This window comes from Gorilla gorilla, chromosome 9 (genome assembly GCF_029281585.2).
Source record: "Gorilla gorilla gorilla isolate KB3781 chromosome 9, NHGRI_mGorGor1-v2.1_pri, whole genome shotgun sequence".
Lineage (NCBI taxonomy): Eukaryota > Metazoa > Chordata > Mammalia > Primates > Hominidae > Gorilla > Gorilla gorilla.
In genome coordinates, this window is record NC_073233.2 from 107,218,023 (window position 1) to 107,244,209 (window position 26,187).

The following is a 26,187-nucleotide window of genomic DNA, read 5'->3' on the forward strand; positions in this document are numbered from 1 at the left end:
ATTTACTTATCAAATAGGAGCTTCATTTTCCTCATTTGTAGAATAATACTTATCTTTTAGGGTTATTGTGCATTCACACAAAAAAATGAGATAGTGGACAAAAAAGATGTAATTATATAAGGCGTATAAACTTAAGGTAAATAAAAGGTAAATATGAGATATGTAAATGAGGTAAAGAAAATAAAATACCTACCATAGTGCCCAATAACTTCAATTAGCTCACACTATAGATATTTCCAATATAGATTATATATTGTTTCAGAGTTTGAATTGTTAATATGAATTTCTCTAACTTTTAGATGTAAATTAAACAAAAATCCTTAATCTCTTTTTTAACTAAAAAAATTCAGGAGGCTGAGGCAGGAGAATGGCGTGAACCCGGGAGGTGAAGCTTGCAGTGAGCCAAGATAGCGCCACTGCACTCCAGCCTGGGCGAAAGAGCAAGACTCCGTCTCAAAAATAATAATAATAATAATAATAATTTATTGTGATAATATACACATAACATAAAATTAACCATGTTAATCATTTTTAAGTATTCTGTTCAATAGTGTTAAGTACAACATATTAAACTTCTAAAAGTATTAAGAAGTCATAAACTCTCATTTCTGATTGTTGTACATTTATTTGTATTAAGGCAAAACATCTTCCTGAGAACAACTTCAGTTTCCCATTCTCCACTGGTGTGACGTATCATTCCTACATTCTATTAGCATTCAAATTAGAAGTGAAAATGAGATAATAAGTATACAGATTCGTTTTGATCCCTAATGAAATATGAAAAGAATTAACATGAATTGTTGTATGGTCTTTCCCTGAGTCTTAGAATAGTATTTAAATATTTTCTTAGTCCCTCATATGGCATACAAGAAAATCAAGGCTAATGTTCAGTGATCACTGTAACAAATAATTATCCAGCACTAGAACTAAGGATTAATTCGTTCAAATTAAATATTCTTTCTAAAACTTCAAGTTGTCTCACAGTATTTTTTTTTTCTTTTCATGGCGTTTTCTTTCTATTCGTTGGTAACAATGAGATGACTTTCTAGTGTTTTTGTTCTTGTTGTGTTTTGTTTTGTTTTTAGTAAGACAAGATGACACTTGTTATTTAGTTCACCTGGTGAACAGTCTAAAGAAATCTATTCAAAAAATGCATATTTTCTCCTGAAAACAGTCAGCTTTATCTAACTATAATATCTTGGATAATTATATTATACTTTCGTCGTTTATCACAGATTCATCTGCCTATACTGAAATTAATGTAACAGTCTTCTGTTTGTTGAATCAGAGCTCTAATATCATGATTCAATCTGTGAGCTGCTCCCCATTTGAATCAATAAAAGGCTGAGAGGTCTTGACAAGCTATATTTTTTCTAATATTGATCTTGATGACCAAGCTGGTGCCCTTGAGTCTAACCATTGATTTTAAAACGGAGGCCTGTCAAGTTGGAGGCCAATTTTTTGCTATTAAACAGATCGGGTCTTGTAATTAAAGAAAATGTCAGGCTGTCATATTTTACAAGAGGGCCATGGGAATATTTTCACGCAGTTTTCAAGCAAATTAGAAAGTATGCAGACCTGCTGGAGCCAAATACATACAACCAAACCAGCATAAGCTTACACAGAAACTAAATCAATGTTCAAATAGTATGTGATTCATTGGCTTTCTATTTTCCCAAGACTCAATGATTTAAGGAATAATTTATGATTCCTGGCTTTAATAACATGCACTGCTGCATCAACTTAAAATGCATCAGACTCTTCTGAAAGAAAGTAACATTCAAATGAAAAGCTAATTTACTGTCAGGATAATGGAGAACATCCAATCCAGTCTCTGCAGCTTTTGCTTCCTGTTTCTTTCTAGTACTACTGGAAATCATAACTTCTTACTCCTCTTTTTATGATACATTTCCTTTATTCTTCCATCAGTTCAAGAAATATTTACAGAAAAGCAACAAATAAAGAGCTGTTGAAAGATCACATTAGTGTAGAAGAAACAGACCAGTAAACAAAACAACATTATATTTGTTGTAATATAGGTATAGTACAAGTGCCTTCAAAAGCTAAGAAGTGAAGGACTAACTTTGCTATGGATATAGTACCATATTGAGCAGAGCTTGGGACTACTGTATGAGAAATTGAGAGCCTGAAATTTTTATATTGGAATGTGATAAGGACTCACATAAGTTTTAGAATTGACTTCTGAGGCTAGGGATACTATAAAATTGAACATAAAATATAGAACTTTCAGAACTGGAAAAGAAAATATTAAAATACCAAGAGAAAACATACCAAGAACACAAATTAATAATTCTCCCAAAAGGAAATATGAATTACTATAAGCTTTCAGGAAAATATTCAACCATTATTTCTCCAAATATTGATTTTGTCCAATAAATATTGTCCTAACATTGTTTCAATAATGTCCCAGTCAATATCTCTTTTATTATTCTGTAATTTCTGTTACACTTATGTTAGTACTTCTGCCCATGTGACATGATCTAACTTATGCTCTGTTCCTCTAATTCTTATTTTTTCCTCCCAGCTTCAGTTTGCATATTTTTATTGACTTGTCTTCAAATTTATTAATATCATCTTTGACTGTGTTGAATCTGCTTTTAAGCCCATCCAATGACTTACTAATTCCTAATACTGTATTTTATTCCTTATACAAAATATACATTTGATTTTGTGTATATTGTATTCTCTGTTAAAATATTTCATCATCTACATATTTTCTATAGTTTTTCTGTTTCTTTAATATGCTAGTCATAGTTATTTTGAAATTATTTTCTGCTAACTACAACATCAGGAGTTTTTATAGGCCTGCATATTAATAATCTTGTCACTTTTTATTAATATCAGTCACTTTTTAAATATCTAGAGTGTTGGGTGGTTTTGTTTTTGCTATTTCTTTTTTTTTTTTGTATTCTGGAGATTACAAGTGATACTTATAAACTATTGAAATTCTGAATCATGGATCCTTCCTTAAAAAAATGTTGCACTTTGTTCTGGTAGGCACCTTGATGCTGAAGAGTCCTACTATTAGCTTTGTTAAGATAGTCTTGTATTAGTTTGGAAAGCACAGCGTATCCACTAAAATCTTTCCATTCTAGATGAACCAGAAAAACGATTTCCCTCCCAACAACAAAAGACTCTTGATTCTTCACTTGCTTTCTGCCTCCCAGCAGCTGCTGCCTTGAGAACTTCCATAGTCTTTCTCTGTGCTTTTGCAGTCCAGAAATTGTCCAAGGATCTAAGAAATATTTTCAACAAATAGATGGGATGCTTATCCACATTCCCTCATTGATAGCAGCTCCAACTTCCACTTATCAATACCACTATTCCATGTTTGCTATCTAAATACCTACAGTGAAGCCCAGAATAATATTCCAAGACTCATTTTACGCATCTCAGCTCCAAAATTCCCTACAATGGTTGCCCAATGACAGCCATCAGTTGTTTTATATGATAATATTAATCAAACAATTGTTTTATTAAGAGTTTTTTTAAAAAAATAACTATTAATATACATTAATCTCAAAGTTATTGTACTGCGTGAAAGGCAAACAAAAGAGATTATAGAATATAGCTCGATTGTATAAAATGATGGAAAATAAAAAGGAGTCCATAGTGCAGAACACAGATCAGCAGCTAAAATTTTCATTTATATTATATGACTTTATATGGTGATAACTTTGGAGGGAAAGATTCCAAAGAGATATGAGGACACTTTTTACAGTGTTGACTGAGATGATTGTTTCATGGTGTACAGGTATAATTAAATGCAAAATTATACAATTCAAATATGTGCAATTTAGTGTATGCCAATTTTGCCTCAAAAGTTGTGAATACGCACGCATAAGTATCCACACATATTTATATCTACAGAAAGACACATACAATGCTGATTAATAATTTATAACGAAATACTTAATATAGTAATTTTAAAGAAATTAGGAAATATGCATCAAATAGTGAAAATTTTTCAACTTCTGTGAAATCCAACTCCAAGGAAATGTTATGAACTATAAACAAATATGTTTTCAGAAAGACATTTATAATAGTATTATTTAAAATCTTGAAAAACTTGATGCATGATAAATTATCAATAAAACACTCTTAAATATTGGCATAGTCACATAGTGAATTATGGTTTGATTATTACATTGGTAAAATGTTTATAATACAATTTACCTTTTTGCGCTTCTTTACCCTTGTATTTGTTTTTAGGCACATTATTACATTGAAACACATCTATATACACATTTCAATGAGTTTTGAAAAATAAATACACCTATTAGCCACTATCCCAATCAAAACATAGTATATTTCTGTCAATTGAGAAGTACTTTTGTGATACTTTTATTCAATACACACTATAAACATGTAGCCATTTCCTGATTTATAGCAACAATGATGGGTTTGGCAGGTTTCTTAAATTAATATAAATGAAATAATAGACTATATACTATTATGAATTGCCTATTTATATGAAAATATCACAATTCATATTTGGTGACTCTCTGTTGGTTGAATTATGGCAAATATTTTTCTGTGTCTATTAAGATGAGCATATACCTTTTTCCTCCTTTATTATCTTACTGTAATGAATTAGGTTGATTATTTATTTTTTTTTTTTTTGAGACGGAGTCTCACTTTGTCACCCATGCTGGAATGCAGTGGTGCTATCTTGGCTCACTGCAACCTCTGCCTCCCAAGTTCAAGCAATTCTCCTGCCTCAGCCTCCTGAGCAGCTGGGACTACAGGCGCGCGATACCACGCCTGGATAATTTTTGTATTTTTAGTACAGACTGGGTTTCACCATATTGGCCAGGCTGGTGTCGATCTCCTGACCTTGTGATCCGCCCGCCTCGGCCTCTCAAAGTGCTGAGATTACAGGCATGAGCCACCGCACCCAGCCTGATTAGTTTTTAAGTAGAAACACCATCTGGTATTCTTTCCCACTGGGTCATGATGTATTTTTACCTACATTATCTGATTTGATTTGCTAAATTTCTGTCAAATACTTTAATGTCCATATATAAGAAGTTATTGTTCTATAATTTGCTTTTTTTTAAGAATACCATTGTCATATTTGGGCTTCAGAGTTGTGTTGACCTTATCAAATGAGTTGAGGAGTGACAATTTAGGACAATTTCCAGAGATTTCATTTTTGTTTAATATTTTTCACCAGTTGTGGTTCTTTCACTAGGGAAGGGGTTCTGAAACCTCATCACAATGCTCTCCTAAAATTTGTCCCTAGAGTCAAAGAGTGCTCCAGTGTTATTAAACCAAATGCTCTTACTTTGATCTTTGCCAAAGGTATAAATAATACTTAATGTCAAATTTATTTTCAAGTGGTTCTTGAAATAAGCCTTTTTAAAAAGTCGAACTCTTTAAATCAATAGTGTTAGTATTTTAAGAAAATTGTATCTTTTATTTTATGCTAGTTTGTTGTAGTATTAAAACTGACCATGTTATTAATTGTGTATATAATATTCTAGCACCTATAGCTCTTTGTCCTCAAAGCCCCAGAGGATGATTAAGAAATATTTTCTTTTAGTTGTTTCTTTTTCCCTAAAAATTACTTCTAGGCCTGTTTACTATCTACAGGTATAACTTGCCAAATTCTTTGCAGACTTTTATACCTCCTAAGCTGCTACCTCTGAAGAAATCACCTTGGTTGGCTGTTTTGTTGACTGCTACTGCTGGTTAGCCAGGAGATAAATTTCAAGTGGCCACAAATTCATTCTTTGATTGTGACTTGGTTGCATCATGTGATATGAAATATCAGAAATGTAGTACAGAAAATGTGTTCTGATAAAACATGAATATATATTTTGCATCAATCCAACAACAAAACAAAGCAAAACAAAAAATAAATTAAATAATACATAAACAATTTTATCCATATCATTTGCCTCCTCAAATATTGCAGTGGAGTGGCAGTGTTTGAGAGGGAAAAACGTATAATATGAAACACCCGGGTTAAAGACAACATATGTTCCTCTAAAAAATTATCTTGTCACTTACTTGCCTTTTGAATAGAGGCAAATTATATATCCTGTATGAGCCTTCGATTCTTTATGTGTTAAAAAAATGCTGATTTCTTTATGGGATTGTTGTAAATATTCAATAATAGTGTTTTACACAATGCATGACTTGCAAGAAATACAATTTTTTCTCCGAATGGTAGTTAATAGTTTCTGCTATAATATCCTTCCTTTTCATCCAGCAGAATGCATTCTAATATAGTCAGACAGTTAAGAAAATTGGTTCTATTCAGTCTCTCTATGCCAAATTGTACGGTATTGACAAATTATGTAGCCTTTCTATATCTCTGTTCTGCATAGGATTGCTGTAAGACAATTCAGATAGTGTGTGTGAAATGCTTAGAACATTCTACAACATTTTAGTAAGTATTCAATAAATATTAGCCATTGTTATTATATTCCAAAAAATCCTACATGATAAATGAGAAGAAAAAAGGATTTAAGAGAAATTAAGTGATTTTTTTTTCCCCAGGAGCCTCAGCAAATAAATGGCCTAAACAATTGGAAGCCTAGGGATATAATTGCTGGTCTTCTATTAAAAAGTGAAGGAGACAAGATTTTAATGAAGGTACTCATTCTATTCATAGGCTGGACAAAAATAGTGGTTTTAGTAGAACGAGCTAATAAGTAAGAGATAAAAGTAGAAAACCCAGAGCTACCTACACTACACTCAGTCGTATATAGACAGATTAGCCTTCCTCTCAGGTGACATCTCACGCAATCCAAGATTTGAAGTTTTTTTTTCTATCACTGCTATTTTCTCTAGGATAATATATTCAATGAATAAAAATCAAATAGAAATCAAATAGGCTTTAACAGTTATGATGTAAGATTACTCCTGTAAAATAACTTCACAGATGTACGTCATGATTCAGAAGTAAAAACAAATTATCTTGAAATATGTAAATCATTGTGACCCATTTTCAGCTTGAATTATTTGTGCTTTCACACAGATTTTCACTTCTTTTGCTTATAAAGGTAGTGTTATTAATGCATTTTTATTTGAACTTTTAATTTTAAGAACAAATGCCCATCCACTAACTTATTCTAGACTTAAGGATTGTTTTACAGACAGCTGAAAATTTGCTAAGAACATACTAACATTGAAACAGCAGGGAAATTCTCACATAGGGAAAGAGAGGAGAAAATTATTTACTTACGGTTTATGGGGATCCTATCTGCTCCAGTGAATTTAATTTACCACAGGAAAGATGCTCTGTATACGAAATAAAAATACTTCTTTATCTCAAAGTGTACATTTCAAGGAATATTTTGTCTCCTTTACAAGAGGGATTAATTCACATAAAATTAATATTTAGTAATAATTATTTCATGATTAAAATTCTATTTAACAAACTCCACTTAAACCGTGTCTATAATAATCAAAACAACTGAACAGCAAATATTTATTCTAATGATTTGCAGCTGCAATAGTATATATTGTGCTTGCAAAAACTTTGCCATCAGTTTATATTGCTTCATCCTTAGTCGTATCATAGACTTTCTTGACCCAATAAGGAATTTACTGATAAACGACATTCTAGGACGAGCATATCCTAGGCTACAAATGAAGGAGGATGGTGAAGACTAACTGCCTCTAAGGTATCTGGGACATAAGTCAGAAAGTTCAAACCTGAGATTTAAACTCAAATTAGCCCAAAGGGGGTTGGTAAAAGGTGACATGTGAAGCTGTTTAGACATGTATAAACAAATTTCAATATCCCAATAGTCAACAAATATTAATTAATATAATAATGACAGTTTTGAGGGTATATATAGCTTCTGGGTGGCATAACATAATATATAAAAAATTCCCAGCACTTTGGGAGGCCGAGGCGGGTGGATCACGAGGTCAGGAGATCGAGACCATCCTGGCTAACACGGTGAAACCCCGTCTCTACTAAAAATACTAAAAATTAGCCGGGCGTGGTGGCGGGCGCCTGTAGTCCCAGCTACTCGGGAGGCTGAGGCAGGAGAATGGCGTGAACCCAGGAGGCGGAGCTTGCAGTGAGCCGAGATCGTGCCACTGCACTCCAGCCTGGGCGACAGAGCGAGACGCCGTCTCAAAAAAAAAAAAAAAAATATATATATATATAAAATTATGCCATGTAAATTTGCTGAACAATAATTAATTCATTGCTAGCCCAAGTAGGATGTGTATACTGGTGTGTTATAAAATATTTTAAGGAACTGAAATATTTTAGCTATCCATATCTCACAACTATACAGATGCAGTTTGATAGAAAAAGTATGTTCTATTAGTCTACTACATGAAGCATTCTGAAGTGCCATTTCATTTATTCTATGGATGTGCATATGCTGTACCATGTACACTTGGACATAGAGCATCTCATTCCAAATAACTACTTTCACTTGTTCGGTAGTGACTATGTAAAGGCTAGTTTTATTTTCATCATTAAATAGTGAGAGATTTTACTGTCTAGACAAAGGAGAGAGAAAATGCATCTTTCTATGGAGCAGGTGAAACCACCAGATTGAAAGGAAAAATGCAAGCAGTTGATTGTCACACAGCCAGAGGAATGGGTTAATACAATAACTCCTATCCCTACTACTGCTATTAAGTAACAGTGAGTGAGATAATAGGGTAGGGAAATGAGAAAGGGAGAGGGGAATAAGGAAAGGAAGAGAGGGGAGGAGAAAGAGGAAGAGGATGGGGAGGAGGCGCACATGCGTAATTAAAATATCCATAACACTTTAAGATGGATGCTCTAGTAGGATGTGAAAAAGATATAGTGGGAAGATAAAGAAGAAAGTAGCTTCAGAAAAGAGAATATTTGTTGTATATAATAAACAGTGGGATATTGTAAAAATTGCATATTCTTATACAGTAGGTCTGTGGGTGGGGGGACGGGGTGTTGACATTCTGTGTTTTTAACTAACAAGCTCCTAGGTAATGCTGATGTTGCTGTTCTGCACACCAAACTTTAAGTAGCAATGTAATTAAGGGTAGAGAAGACATTGATATTTATTCTAGGCAGAGTGATGAATACCCTCTAGTAGTCATGGAAGAATAAAAGCATTTGGTCTGGCTAGTAGTTCACTGAGCATAAATAGTTCACTGAGCATAAGTAGTTCACTGAACTATCAGATAATGATTTAGAAAAAAAAATTATTACAAATGACCTCAGGCTAAACATTCTGAACATTATTTTGTGGGCAAAGGGAAGCCTACAAATGCTTCTGTTCCTAAGTGTGCCACTGTAGGCTTGTTGGTAAGGAAACCATAAACATGTTATAGTTTAAAGGGCAAGATGGAATTAGAGAAAGAGGGAGAGGAGAAACTGTTAGCAGACTTCAGCCATTGCCAGAGTGAGGAAAGCACCAGGTTGAACTTTGGAGATGGAAAAGAAAATTCCAGATTTGACACCTACTTCTGAGTCATGAACAGAACATAGTCAATTATTAGATGGAAATAGTTGGGATAAAAAATAAGTAATTGACAAGGAACATTACTTTATATTTTGTGTTGTTTTATTTCGCTTTAGCCAAGAATGCATAGGAAAAAATAGATAATATTAAAAAGGTAAAAATTATGGGATGGTATGAAAGCATATAGAAAGTCTATATGGGTATATTGAATAGACAAAGTTTTAGAATGTAAATCGCGGAATGGGCCATGGATATTGAAAATTAGAAGGTGACAGGGATTGCACAGGGATTGAATATATATCGCAAGCCAGTGATTTTTTTTCATAGAGTATTTCTTTTAATTAGAAAGCCACTGGTAACCTTAGCAAGAGTTGAATGATAGAAAGAAGAGACAATAGAATGACACAAATTATAGAGTCGATAGAATGACGCAAATTATAGAGAAGTAAATGGATTTGTGTGCCTCATGGGAATATGTGTATGCAAATATGGAAAGTGGCTGTGGGAAGTAAAGCCCCTGGTAGTTGTTCTTTAATTTGGATGATAAAGGTGGCATACTTTTTTGTTTCTAGAGGAACCATTCCTGTTTTCTGATTATGAACGCGGGTAGCAGATGTCCCTGGAAAGAATGTCCACTAGATTTGCTCCAAGGCCAAGGGCATCATCCTGTAGATTCTGATAAAATAGTTAGTAAATTATCATATCCAAGATGAAAGCTGATAACTACAAATCATAAGGCAATTGATGATGCCAGGAAGTTTGTCAACATTCAAATCCCTCGAGTCCCATCCCTCGAAAAAGGTATCTTCTTCCTACTCCTTAGCAGTGATAGCGTTGTACCAATATCAAATCACAGATTTTTAGAGGGAAATGGGTATAATAAAATTGCCTATACATTTTTATAATAAATTCTAGAATTTCTTAAAATCTGAGAAATCATTTCAATGACAATTTTTTTCTACAGTACATCTAGGTAATTATCGCTAAGACTCACAGAGTGATGAAAATAAACATTTAGGTGTTGTATATCTCTCATATGTTTTAATAAGTTTTCAGGTGTGTTTTATTTTCAGAAGACCCTTCGGTGGAGGATTGGGGAACAAATTTTAATTCAAGCCATTTTCTCCCAGGGCACACATGCTAATGTATTACAGAAAGCTGAACCATAATATTCTAAGCTCTTCAGTTAGTCTTCACTTTTGAAATTACTCTTTCGAACTGAGTCAAAAAAAAAAAAAAAAAGAAAAAGACCCTTTCATTTCATTGAAGTGAAGAAAATCTCTCTGCTTTAATTAAGAGCAATCGGAGGAAATAGTGATAACAGAAGTCCAGCTCCGAGCCGTGTATAACGAAATGATCGCGGGCTCTGGCTGCCAGCCAGGCTGCCAGGCTGTTTTTCATGGGTGTTACTCTACTGACAGTACCTTCCTGACATTTGTACCTCGACACCAGAAGTGCTAACAGCTGCGGTGCCAGTGGTAGAAAAGCAAGGAAGACCTTTTTCAGCTTTAGTTGCTCTCAGATTCTCAGCACCCTAAGAGAATAAAGTCTGTTAAAACTGACTTCACTTGGCTATGTCCTTTGCGAAGATTTTTGTGTTGGTGTCTGAAAAGCAGTTTTATTCCATGACATTGGGCTTAGGGGAGATGAGTTTTTCAAGACAGAAGACACATGTGGTAAATGCGTGACAAATGGCAGTAACAAAGTTGGGCTGGGAGTTCATGGTTTTATGAAATGAAATATTTCAACAACCAATTCCGTGCTCTGTTACTTGCTGCAGACAGCCCTTTTGACCCTACACTGAGGAAGCCAAAAAGGACTATAGGAGAAAATTTCTAGTTATCTTGAAGTTGGATGGTATTCTTAACTAATAGTGACAGATGTAGCAATATGACTTCTAATGCTTGCTGCTAATGGCAGAGCTTCAAGCTATCAGGAAATGAGAAAGGTCAGAAGACAAGTGCACATATGTGAGAAACGAGTTCAGACGATAAAGGGTGATATGTGGTTTTTGGAAAAGCTCATTTTGGGAGCTTTTCCAGTCTGTCTTGGTGGTTTCAAGGTGATTCTTGGCACATAAGCGTATCACTAACATTTTGACATGCTCTAGAGAATCAAGGTCCTGAAAAGAATATAACACTGCTTAAATATCAAGGAGCCACGATGCACTGATAACTTGTTTTGTACATTTAATCTTCTTTATGATTTTAGCGTTGCTACTGCTTTGATCTTAAAAACAGGAAAAATTTTTAGCAAAACATAATTAATTTTCTAAAATTTAAAGGATATTTAAGAGCCCTTCTACAATAATTAACTTACTGTAAAAAAAAAAGCAGATGAGCTTTTTACAAAAGTGTTTGTATTTTTAATTTTATAACAACTGGGTTGTCTCCACATGCACTTTTCTGTCACCTCCATATTTCAGACAAATCTGGGCAGATTCTGGGTGGTGTGGTCCTAGACTGAAAACTCTGTTTCAAAATCCAAGTATAAAACTTTGTCTTTAATGACATTTCAAACGTTTCATATACACAATGAAAAGATTTTTAAACAGCATAAAAACCCATAAATGTAAGAGACATATCTTCTTACATGTACATTATAAATATTCTTATTGAGAGAAATAAGTGTTCTATTGATAACTTTAAGTAAATAAAGCCAAAAGGACAGAAGAAAGTCTATAATTAAGCACAATTCAATCATCGTGGCCATTTAATTCTGTTGTTTTCATGTATAATCTGAAGTCCAGAGAAGTTAAGGAAAGCATGTGATTTTATGCAGCTAATTAATGATTAGAATTCAGTATGCCAACTCCCAGTCCTGGGGTTCTTTCTAGAACAACATCCCTGGACATGCTCAGAAAGCAAAAATGTCAGAATATTTTTCTTTCAGCACTAATGCTATGATTCATGTCAAAATAAAAACTTCAGCTGAAGAAATAAAGATAAATTGATTTACTGTGATGGCATCACATCATAGTAATTTCAAAAACTTTTGAGAATTAATTTTTTTTTGTAATTAACTCTCCAATCGGCAATGGCAGAGAGGAGCATCATCCAAAACGTCTACAGGGAAGTCTGCATATTTTTTTCATTTCATTGCTAATGAGCCATTTTCACCTGGCTCCTGCTCCCACTACTCCCCCGTGAAGAACCAGCTGTCAGTTTCCACAGCTGAGCAGGTTTGGTACCAGACAGGTGGCAGCAGAGTGGGGAAGAAATTGTGTCAGTGGGATGTAGTTAATCTGGAATTACGGTGATCCACCTGGTATCATTAAACATTGACTCCATATCATGAATGGTTCACTACAAGACAATCAACACTTAAATTAAAAGTTAAAGTTTTAAATATCCTTAAAAAGACAAATATGAAGGTTTGGTATTAATTGAAAATCTGCAGTCTTATACACATTAGATCAATTAAGTCCATTTAGAGATGACAGAATTTTATATCCTGTTTATATAAAAGGTGAATTGGACTGTGCTATTCCAGATTGTAACATTCACTCATTCTGTAAGCTTTTTATGCTATAGGCTCTGTTGGGGGAAAAGCAAAACAAAACAAAAAACTATCTTGACATCAGTAGCACTGGGTTGAAGCTTAAATGGGTTAATATATTCGGAAGGATTTTGTAAACTGATACTTAATATGTGTGTAAGTATGGCGTCTACTGTTATCATTGGCATTTACTTCATGGATTATTTTTAGCTCTCACAATAACCTAGAAAACGTCCTTAATGTGTCAAATGATATGGCCAACCACATGACTCAACTGATCTCCCTGGTCACAATGATAGCCGCCCATTGGTGTTTGATTCAGTTCGTATTTTTCTTCAGGTGGAAGTCACCTCCCCACAAAAGCCTTCTCTGAATGCTCTGTAATGGGCTGGATGCCCTTCCTGTGATTCTATAGCACCTGAGCTGACCCCTATTATAGAACTTACCACACAACATTGGAATTGGCTATTCACCAGTTTCATTCTCCCACTGGACCATAATGGTTATGCTCAGAGACCTTGCGTTTTTCACTTTTGAATTTCCAGTAACTGGTGTTGTGTATATCACATAATGGAAACTCAATAAAAATTATATACATTATTGACGTCAATTAGTTTCATGTATACAAAGTACAAAGCACAGTATATAAATTTTTAAATTTATATAAATTTAAAAACCATATCTAGACACTTATTTGATTTGCAATTTGAACCACCATTCTGGCTTCATCATGAAGAAAACTTTGAAGTAGGCTGACAGTGAAATGCAGGGAGACCAATTCAATGGTGAATGCAGAAAAGATGCTCATTCAAACAAGAGTGGGAGTGGAAATGGAGAAGAAACAGACCTGAGATATATACAGAGATCAAATAAACATGATTTGATAAATAAATTTATGGGTGAGGAAGAATGAGATGTCAGAAACGGCTTTAGCATGCCTGTAATCCCAGCATTATGGGAGGCAGAGGCTGGTGGATCACTTGACGTCAGGAGTTCGAGACCAGCCTGGCCAACATAGTGAAATACCGTCTCTACTAAAAATACAAAAATTAGCCAGCCATGGTGGCAGGCACCTGTAGTCCCAGCTACCCATGGTGGGTCTGAGGTGGGAGAATCGCTTGAACCCAGAGGCAGAGTTTGCAGTGAGCTGAGATTACACCACTGCACTCTAGCCTGGGCAAAAGAGCAAGACTCCTTCTCAAATAAACAAATAAATAAATGGCTTTAGGATTTATGGTTTATACAGTCAGGAAGATGATGAAAGTATTGACTGGGATTGAGAACACTGGAAGACGAGATTATTGTTACCATTGCTGTTGGAAGGGACAATGAAAGGAAGCAGGCATAGTTCCTAGTGTCAGTTTTACACATGTAATTTTGTTGTGACTTTGAGGAATCCAAGGGAAAAAAGAGACATAAATTTGGAAGTTTTTTGTGTATAGGTGGCATATTGAAGCCATGGATTGCCTAGGAAGTGTTTAGGAATTAAAGAAAGCCAGAATCAAACACTGAGGAATTCAACACTTAAGAACCTTCTAAGGCACAGAAAAAGAAAAGTGGAATATTGAGAATGAAAGGTATATAACAATGGGAAAGGAAAAACTATGATGTATAAAAAGGAGGGGAGTAAGTACAGATATCTTTTTTTATTCAATGTAGTTGTACTGTTTAAGAATAAAATAGGGCAAATGTTGAAGGGTGATGTAAGGTTAAGACAGTGTGATGGCTAATTTTATGTGTCAACTTGCCTGGGCCATGGGCTCCCCAGGCATTGGGTCAAACATTATTTTGGGTGTGTCTGTGAGAGTGTTTTTGATGAGGTGAAAATTTCAGTCAGTTAACCGTGTAAAGTAGATGGCTCTCCCTAGTGAGAGTGGGCCCCATCCAATCAGTTCAAGTCCTGAATAGAACAGAAGGGTGACCCACCTGTGAGTAAGAGGGAATGTCTGCTGCCTGCCAGCTTTTGATCTGGGACATTGCTTGTTTTTTCGTTTTTTTTTCTTCCTTCAGACTTTGAAACATCAGCTTTTGCTGTGTTTTGATGCTGCCAGCCTTTGGACCGGAACTACGTTTTTGGCTCTCCTAAACCTTCAGCTTGCCAATTGCACATCTTGGGACTTGTCAGCTCCCATAATCACATAAACTAATTCCGATTGCACACACACACACACGTGTGCTCACACACAACACACAGACAGACATACACACACATACATCCTACTGGTTCTGTTTTTCTGGAGAACACTGACTAATACAGAAAGGAGATTATATGTATATATATATATATATATATTCAGATAGAGAGGACTTAAATGTATTCAATACTGTTTTTAACATTTTAATGTATTTAAATACTGTTAAAAATAATCCCATCCATTAGGCTTCTGGGTAATGTGGTATGTAATTAAACCAGTGTATCCTGTGATCATATGTCCACTGATGTACCTCCTTTGATAATAAGTATGGCCATCAGTTCTATGTAATGTTATCCAAGTTCTGTGTCAGTGGATCAAAGACTTGGTTACTTCTTGGAGAGTGCCTCTAGCTGAAGAGATGTGGGCAAGAAAGAGAAACCCACACCTAAGATATGCTTTGATTCTACTCAAAAGCTATTCCTTCCACCTTGATTGATTGATTGAGTAGAATCAATAATACCATATTGGTGAAGGGTAGTGGGTGATCTCAGTGTAGCGCTCAGTTGCTGGAAGGTTGAGCTTTCTACAGAGGTAGTAGGTAGATCAGCTTTTGTTGAACGAGGATTCATGTTTTGGGCACCATGCATAACCTCCATCTCTGCCAACGTGGCCACATTGTTAATGTGTCAGTGTGCTTATACTACAATGTGCTCATACTACAATGGCTGATAAAAGAGACTGGTTTTAGTTTGCCAAGCCATTCTGTGCACTGGTTTGTTTAGTGCCTCTTGCTTACTAAATTGTAGAGTGTCCATAAACTTATATGTCTATTCCCCAGATCTCCTTGTCCTCAGTTGTATTAGTTTTCTAGGGCTTCCATAAAACAGAATACCACAGACTGGTTGGCTTAAATGACAGAAAATTTTCTCATAATTCTGGAGGCTAGAAGTTCAATATGAAGGTTGAGCCAGGCTTGGTCTCTTGTGAGGCCTCTCCCCCAGCTTGCAGTCGGCGGCCTTACTCCTGTCTTCACTTGATCACCACACTGCTTGCACATGTTTCTGGTGTCTACTTGTTACCCACATTTCCTCTTCTTATAAGAGCACCAATGATGTATCACTTAGTGTTGGGCAATACATTTAATAAGGTAATCTGTAGCAAGTTTCAGAAGTAGAAAGAACACAAAAAATTATCAGGAAAACTTTTTTAAAAATCTCATATCTAAACCAGGATTTTAACATGAATAGAAGCTCTTCAGGTGGACAGGGGTGGGAAGCGGTCATTTGAAGCATAGGGAACAGTGCTGAATACTCTCTTGAAGTTACTATGTTGTTGATAAAAATTAATTATCAATTTAGGGTTTAATTACAAGGTTTTATTTTATGTTAAGTTTAAATATTTGTTTTTCTGGTCAATAACACATTAAGAATAGAAAATTACAGGCAGAGTCTATTCAAGACAGCCACTCTAGGATAAGGGACAAATTTTTGTATCCCAGCCTAATAAAAGAGAGAAATGAGATAAACTCTAAAAAGAAGATACAGACACTGATGATGATTTGAAATAGAGGGAGTTATGATTGTAAAAAAGAAAATAAGAATATCAGATGATTACATGGCTTTTACAATTTTAGGCTATTTTTCCATCTGTAAAGTAAAATTCATGTTAGATTAAAAAATCACAGCAAAACTATACAAGATAAATGTATGTTGACCTATGGTGTGTGAAGCAAGGTTGTGAAATAATAAGACAACTTACCTTCTTTTTCAGTAAGTCGCCTACGATTATTTATTTAGATTTGGTCTAGCTTTCAAAGAAATGGAGAGAAAAATGTAGGTTGGCAAAGGTCATTCTTTTTCATAAAGTGTAACTTGAGGAATAACAACTAACATATGTAAAACTTTCAGTTTAGGAATAATTTTCTCATCTACTATTTCTTAAGACTTCTATTATAATTCCTTGAGCAGACATAGGATCTGACATCATTACCCCCAGAAATGCTAAATAAGTGTTTAAGATCTAAGCATAAGTATATGGTAGAAACCTAAAGAAGTCTGACTCTGACTGCAAATGAAGTAGTCTCGTCATCACAACATACTGTCTTAAAGACAAGCATGAGTTTATTCCAGAGACAAAATGGAAAAGTTTTGCTTCTAAGAAGCAAACTTGAGGAAGGAATTGGAAAATGACAACCATCACCACAACAATACAGTTCATTATAATTTTTTTCTTTTGCTATGTTAGTTCATAATGAAATGTGAAAATAATTAGTGATACTTCTTATTTGCTCAATATGTGCTAGACATGTTGGTAAGCTTTTTATGTGTATTATCTCATTTAATGTTCTCAGTATTTCCAGATAGTAGGGAAAAATGATGCACTGTATAATTGCTAGGAAGTAATGGCAGTAAAAAGAACACAAAATTCTGACTTCCAAAAACATTCATCTTAATGGCAATCCAAGATGAAAAAAACATAACTTGTCAAATCCTAGAATAAAGATGTGCTGTTTGCTTAAGTAACTATCATTCTGCCTAAGTTTGTAAACCTCAACAAAATTCCTGCCTTTTTTAGTTTTTAATTTTGTGCAAGAAGGCATAAAGCAGAAATGTAAAATTGTTACAATATTAAGAAAAGAACGAAGGGAGAAGAAAAAAGGAAGAGGGACAAAAGCGAGGAAAAGAGGGAGGGAGGAAGAAACAGAGGAAGAGACAGAGGGAGGAATCAAGGAAGACAAAAAGGAATCTATAGTTCCTTCTGTTCACAATTTGTATACTACAATAATATTTATAATTTAGACTTGATATCAGAAATGCAAGCTGAGATTAAAGGAAATCTTAGGTCGACATATGTAAAATTGCTGATATTTCACTACTCTTGTTTAACAAAAGTGTCAATTTCCTGAAGTTCCAAATAATATAAATAGAAGTCATAAAGGTCAATACCCTTTGGTAGTGACAACTACAAGCAACTGAAATACTTTTTATCAATCTGATCATGAAATATGTACCTTAGGTTTCCCTGGACTCTTGGTAGTATTTTAACATGGAATCTTACTTGATGGCCTTCAATCACTCTGAGGTTATCAATCTAAAGTTCTAAAACTTATATTCCTTACCTTGATTATGTCAATAAACATAAATGCTCTATAAATATTCTGGAAATATTATTAAAGAGAAAAACAGTAAAATATTTGTCCTCACTAAATTTTTAGTTCGATGTGAAGATGGCAAGTTCACGAAGATAGTGTAAAATTGCTGAAAACAATAAGAAATATGTTATCAGATTCTTATTTGAAATATATGTATGGGTAGCTATGCTAGGTTTTCAATGCTAATACATCAATAAATCTATCAAAGATTAAATTTAATGGAAATATAAATTTCAGTGTATAGAGAATTTCATTAAACAATGAACTTCATTAGAAGTTCAAAGAGAATAGAGGTGGCCCCATTCATGCCTATCCTTAATGGAGCTCCTAACACAACTCATGGTTACTGCAAGCTCCACCTCCCAGGTTCACACCATTCTCCTGCCTCAGCCTCCCAGGTAGCTGGAACTACAGGCGCCCTCCACCACGCCCAGCTACTTTTTTGTATTTTTAGTAGAGACGGGGTTTCACCGTGTTAGCCAGGATGGTCTCGATCTCCTGACCTCGTGATCCGCCTGCCTCGGCCTCCCAAAGTGCTTGGATTACAGGTGTGAGCCACTGCACCCAGCTGTAAATTCTTAAATAAAATAAATAATAAATTTAACATTGCATATGCTAGGAATAGCATAGAATTTTCATATTATTATCTTATAAAAATTAAGAAAAGCTTGGAATGCTGGTATAAGTTAGTGTGTTAAATATTCTAAGCTATTGTAGCCCATGTAAGCTTAGAGTGACATTATGTTATATTATTAAATATAAATTATAAAGGAAAAAATACATCTGAAAAAGCAACTACATAAATATACCTAATTAGAAGCTGTATTTGTTTATATGGGTAAAAAGCATAGTGATTGTATGTATAACTAAATAGAACATTGATATAAAATATTTAATAAGATGCATGGGTTTTGGTCAAGCAAAGTTGAAAAAAAGGATCATTTTTATCACAATAGTATATATTATTTCTTAACAGGTGTCTTTAAAGGATTGCCATTTAATGCCATTCAAGATCTACTAAGCAACATTTTTGCATGACTACTACAAAAGGATTACTTTACAGATACCAGTTCCTTTGTCAAGAGCATACTTTGGACCCTGTTTTCAGAAAGCAGGTACGGTTCATCTTTTTTAAACTGCCTATAAAATTGAAAGAAATGTTGAAAAAAAATATAAGATTCATGCATATCCTTAATGGAGCTCCTAATACAACTGCTGAATATGCTGAAGCTTAATATGTTATTTTCTCAAATTAAATGATTAGTCTTTGAATTGAAAACACCTTGATTGTGTCAGTAACATAAATGCTCTATAAATATTCTGCAAATATTATTAAAAGTGAAACACAGTAAAATATTTGTTCTTACTAATTTTTTAGTTTGATATGAGGATGGCAAGTAACTGAATGTGGTATAAAATTGCTGAAAACAGTAAGAAAAACAATACTCAGATATAGCCTCCTGTTCCATGATATCTTTCTCAACCGACATATAATGTGCTAGTGGATGGCTTTTGTGCTTTTTGTATGTGCTCGAATTTTAAGACAATGCTTAAAGTTAAATAAGCAGGAAGTCATGGTTGGAGAGAGGTAGTGTCATCCCCACCAGGGAACGGGGATCTTCTGAAGGCAGACGGCTTTTATGCAGTTTGCACAACAGCTCCGCATTCTTACATATTTACGTAACCAACAGAAATTACTAAAGAGCGATTCACCTATTTTGAGTGAACCTAGGCATTGTGTAATAATAATCCTTTAAAATGAACACTCTAAAATACTTTGAAATACATCATTAGACATTTATTATTTACGACTAAGTGGCACCAGTAGACTACCTTGAATTAAATCCATTGTGTGCTATTTAATTAACTACAATACTTCTGATGTACTTTTTAAATAATCAACCAAGAAGGTCAATACACTATGAATATAGAATGATTATCTTTATTTTCTGCTTATTTATAAAATGTTGACAATAGTGTATCCAATTTCAAGGCTGTCACATGTTTATCCTTTAACTTGTTAGGTTAATCCAGGTTAATTGATTCAAAATAGGAGAGGAGTTTCCTCATCCTACTCTATGCTTTCAGTACCTTCAAGCTTGAAAATTAGCATTAAAGAAGAGAAGTTACTAAATGTGGATGTGAGAGCAGTTCTTTTGGAAGATGTAGGAGTCTGAAGTTTTACCACGATATTTGATTTTACTTTCTACTAGCCACACTCAAATTCTAGCAGCTCGTTGCAGAAAATGTTACTTTCCATGTGTCTTTTATTCATTTCATTAAATCATGCCAGTCTGTCATTTTGATTGCAGGCCCTAACTGTACCAGGTATCTCTAAATTAATCTTGTGAAGAAAAGCAACCACATAAAAGAAAAAAATTTAAAGAGAAAGTATAAAGAAGGGAAGGGGAAGTATCTAACAGTGAAACCTCAAATCATGGGAAAAGATTGAGTTCCATATAAATTAATCCATTGCTATATTCTAACATTAGACAGATTGTAAGCCAAATTTTGCCATCAAAGTTCTATTTGTTACAATAAGAATGATTTAAGAATAGGTTACATACACAAAATAATAATAATCATCTGTATTCTGTCTATAAACGTAAACATCTTGGAAGCTGTTATTTCCTATATATAAAGCATTTTGTTCTTAACTCATAATCATGGATGCACCTTAACAAATCAAACTCTATATTTTTTTTTTACTTCTGAGATATCTGTGACTACTAGAGATAAATTAAATCTAAGCACCTTAATTGAATTTAGTAATGTTAGAAACAAGTTGTTTATGATGCTTGTGACATTCAAAGAAAGACAACCGAACCACTGAACACAGCACAGCAGCTGTATGTAAGAGGGTTTCAGATCTAATGCTCACTTCCAGATGGATGATGGATATGCAATTTGAATTTATGCTAGACACATCAGCAGATGGAAATAGAATAGAGTAAATGTCTTGGACACCTGTGAACTGGTGCATTCTATCAATTACCAACCAAATTGTATTAAATTCATGTAATTCAACAGAAGTCTAATTAATTTTTTAGAAGAGGCTCTTTGTCAATCTATTAATAAATTCAGGTTTCAAGTTGAGGATGTAGAGTGTATTTAACTGTACAGAGAACCTGTGGAATCAGGTTTGGCAGAGCAAAGTGCACTCTTATTATGCCATTTTTGTTGTTGCTCCTTCCAACTAATTGAAAAGCATATTGGTAGAATAGGAAGCAATTGAAGCAAATGAGACAAACTGAGCACTCCAAAAAGACATAAGTGAATTAGAATTGATGATTCTGACAAGAGTGGATTCACAGTGTCATTTTAAATAAAACGCCATTTCATTCATATACTTGCACCTAATCTGTCACTGTAACAACTGAAAACATTCAGCGGCAAAACTGACAGTTTCATCTTGACACAACCAACTCAATTCCTGCCATAATAAGAGGCAATATATATTAAAAGCGGTCCTGAATTCAGCCTTTGAGAATGAAATGTTTCACTCAATAACTTATACAACTCATCCAGGAGACACTGGCTCAGCTCCAAGAGGAAGAGCTTTATTTCATTAGAGAAGAGTCTGAATGGCTCTAGGTTTATAGATTTTTTAGCATTGCCAGGATTCTCATCAATTCATGAAAGGAAACCTCTAAGTATCAATGTATGCATCTCTTAGAGAGTATTACAGTTGATAAGAATAGAGTAGAATGTGCTCTGAATTTCAAAAATAGGAAATCTAATTTTCATCTCTAAAGCTCTTGACAATTACACAGAAATTTGAAGAGAAAAAATTTCTCATATCGGTTGCTACATAAGTATTGTGTAAATTAACAGTACTACTACTTGCTAAAATGTTTACAGTGTGGCCAGAATTGACAAAATAATGAAGGAAGGTGGACGGAGACAGTTTTGAATGAATACTCGAAAGAATTTCTTAGCAATTAGAGTGTCCACAGTAATCTTTCAAGGGTCATGTGTCCAGATGAATGAAAAGTGTAATTTCTTATCATCAGGAAGGGAGATGGAACAGTTCCACACAAAATCGTTATTCAACAACAAAATCCTGATTAATTTTGAGGTGGTTCTTATAGACATCTCTGTTTTACTACTTGCAAAAATTGGTTATTTATTTTAACTACACATATAGTTTTTTGTGTTTTAGAAAATATTGTTTTGAAGTATTTTATAGGAAAATTTGTTATATGAAGTATAAAAATGCCTAGTAAGGTTGGACATGGTAGTTCACACCTGTAATCCCAGCCCTTTGGAAGGCCGAGATGGGTGGATCACCTGAGGTCGGGAGTTTGAGACCAGCTTGACCAACATGGAGAAACCCCGTCTCTACTAAAAATACAAAATTAGCCAGGCATGGTGGTGCATGTGTGTAATCCCAGCTACTCAGGAGGCTGAGGCAGGAGAATTGCTTGAACCCAGGAGGCGGAGGTTGCAGTGAGCCAAGATCACACCATTGCACTCCAGCCTGGGCAACAAGAACAAAACTCCATCTCAAAAAAAAAAAAAAAAAAAAAAAGCCAGGAAAAAGAAAAAAAAGCCTAGTAAGGTGAAACAAAATAGAATGGCTTAAGTAAATATATGTATAAGTTGGTGTGAAACATTGTAATCTGAGGTTGCATGAATTTCTTGGACAGCATTTATCTCTATCTGCCAGTTATGGTGGTGAGACGGGGTGGTTCAAGTTGGATATCGATGGATTATTTTCATTATCAGCCTATCCATAGGAAATATGTTGGTGCATTAATATTTTCCAAGTTGAAGTTCCTAAGGAGATGTAAGAAAACTGAATTTGCCCAAAGCAAGAGGAAGAAAAATAAGGAATATATTTTAGTGTGATAATGTAACAGATCATATAGGCTTTCTAGTACATAAATTTTTGCTAGTGTGACACAAGGCATCCACAGGTTGAAAACTTGCAAACACTTTCATTAATATGAATGTATGCAAAATAGCTCCTATATGATACTTGCTCAGCAAATGTTAACGTTTATTTAATATTTCTATTGTGGAAATAACTCATGGAAACAGAGGAAATATTTATTTTCTGGAGTAAGTTTTGAGTATAAGAAAATTTCCATCCACCTCTGCTCACAAACAAGAAATTGAACTCTTAGTCTGAAGGCTCAGTCACCTGAACACCTCAAGGCTGTCCTACAACATAAGAAGGGCTCTATCTCTTCATTAGATGGGTCTGAAATTCAGTTCATCTCTCTGCACTAAGCTTAGTATACAGAGTGAATCCCAGACAGACAAATTCTTAACTAGATACAGACTTCTGCTTAGAAACTGTCACATTTGCTGAGTGTATTGAGGCATTTCTAACAAATGGAAAGATTATAGGCTTTGAAATAAGTTAAAACTAGGATTGACTCTGTGCTGTAATATTTGCTGACTGAAGATACTTGGCTGTATCTCAATTTTTATAAACCTCAACTTTCACTTGACTAAAAAAGTGAATACTATCTCATTTTTGTAAGGGTGCAAAAAGTTCACACAAAATCGATCTTATCTATATCTGTACATATACAAGCAGTAACACACACACACACACATACACACACACACACACACACACACACAATCCCTTATATTTAAAGCTTGGCATCTGAAAAGTGTTTAGCAGATGGTTATTATTGTGATAGAATAAGTAACATACATTTTTAACCACCGAGTGGACTGAAACTTACTGAAAGTCTCATAAGACTTAAAAAAAAGGAAAAGAAGTACAACAGGAAAGAAGGGAAGAAAGGAGGAAAGAAGGAAACAAGAAAAGAAAGGAAGGAAGGGAGGGAGGGGAGGGAGGAGGGAGGCAAGGAGGAAGGGAGGAAGGAAAGGGAGAAGGAAGGGAAGGAAGGCGGAAGAAAGGAGGGAGGGAAGGAGAGAGACAGAGTAAGGGGGAAGAGCGGGAAGGAGAGAGGGAAAGGAAGGGAAGAAAATATAGATTTGGCCTTTGGGCATTAATATCTGCATTCTCGGGCTCTTGTGGGATATAAGACTAACATAGAAAAATGACACATTCCTATCTATCTGTCATAAATGATTAGAAAATGGAATAAAAAGAGATCTCATACATAATGGAAATAATGATTGCGTAGTATTGTGCTGGATTTTGGGTTAGTACACAGCACTCTTTCCTAATTCTTGTGCTCTCCAGAATGTTAGAAGGCCAGGGACTCTGATAACTGCGTTTCTCAAAACACCTGTTAGCAGGATTCATGATGAGGTGCCACTCAATGGGAGATGTACAAGAGATAGGGAAAATGTAAGAGAAGCAGCCACAGTGGCCTCAGATGCATTTTTTAGTATCATACGCCTCAGTGCTGGAAGCTATGCTAATTGCTTAGTTATGTAGTTATCTAGAGTTCTGCAATGGCCCACTCTTTGAAAACTCGCAGTCATTTTAAGATTTAGCAGTGGTCTTTCCTGTCATTTGTTTCTTCAGCTTTTCTAACAGTTTAAAACAAGTTGATATCTAAATTTCTTTTTAATTAAAATACCTAAAAATTTATTTTTATTTTTCTGACCTAAACTTGATAAAGGAGATGCCTAAAAATAAACATACACACACACATGTGCACACACACACATTCAGACACACACACACACACAAACACAAATATATGTATGCAAAAGCCTACTGAGATGCATAAAAATGGAGAGATATATTGTGTTTATAGATAGGAAGACTCGATTTTCAAGAGTGTTAAGCTTCCCTCAATTGGGTTTATTTTGGTCTAACTTCAAAAAGTTAATTTAGCAAAATTAAGACAGTGTGTTTTGGGGACAGGGTAGAGCCTTGCAGTAACCTTTGGAAGATACTAGAAAGCTCAGAGAACATTTTCTGCCTCTATGAAAAATTGATATACAAGTGATGTGATACCAAAGACCAGTGGAGAAAGAATGGACTATGCTATAAATTGTGCTAGTAAAATATATTACTCATCAAAAATTAAAATAAGATCTCTCAGAATGCCATACAATACATAAATTAAAATAACTATAGATAGATGTAGGACTTAAAAGGTAGAACTTTAAATTTTAGAAAGAAGAAATTGGTAATAATTTAATTACCTCAACATGCAGAAAGATATTTTAGACCCACAAAAAGCAGTTAACAAAATGACAGAGGTGACTATAGTGGAAAATAAATGAAAAAGAAAACACAATTGTGACAAAACACCTTGGTGCCTAAACTTTTAATAACTTTCTTTTACCTGTAAAATAATAATAAAAGAAAATATTTAGCAATCATTACTTTTACATATCTGCAGTAGATCAACTTTCCAAGTTTGCAGTTTATCATTTTAGTAAATTGCAATGTTGTATTTAATTTTTTAACTCTTTCTATCTCTGCACATTCAGTGTCTGACTTTCTAGCTCTTCTCAGCAAAGGAATAAAATATACCTACTTGATTCTTGACTTTGGGTTTAGCCATGTGACCTGCTTTGAACAATTGAATTAACAAAAGGAATAGTATACTAGCTGTGAGGTCAGGCCTTAAGACACAATGCATATTTCCATGAGCCATGTTGCTCTTTTTTCACCATCAAGAGAATAATGAATAAAAAGAGAGATATGTGGAATAGAGTCATCCCAGATGAAACATCCCAGCCAAACCCAGCCATAATCAGCTGACCTTCAGCCACTCAAGATGAGTTAATGATAACAAATTACTGTTGTTTTAAAACATAAAGTTTTGGGGTGATTTGTTATATAGCAATAGCTAACTGATAGAACTATTATTCACAAAATAATTTATATTCCACTAATTTTTGACAACTCATTATCCCCAAATATGCATTTTACTTTCCTTCACTAATTTCTCTGTTTATATTTTAACCCTATCTGGCATGCCGTATGCTCCCAATTATTCCACTTTTCATGTTAAAATTAAGATCAAATCCTACTATTTCCACAATGTCTCAGTCTCATCTTATATGA

General features: G+C 34.5%; 1 protein-coding gene across 1 annotated transcript in view; it reads left to right on the forward strand.

Annotated features, from left to right (window-relative positions):
- CNTN5 (contactin 5) overlaps positions 1–26,187 on the forward strand; it is a 1,330,348-nt gene that overhangs the window by 284,632 nt on the left and 1,019,529 nt on the right. The window contains exon 2 of the mRNA XM_019035685.4: positions 19,207–19,345. The gene's annotated coding sequence lies outside the window, so the exon portion shown is untranslated. The remainder of the gene's footprint in view (positions 1–19,206; positions 19,346–26,187) is intronic.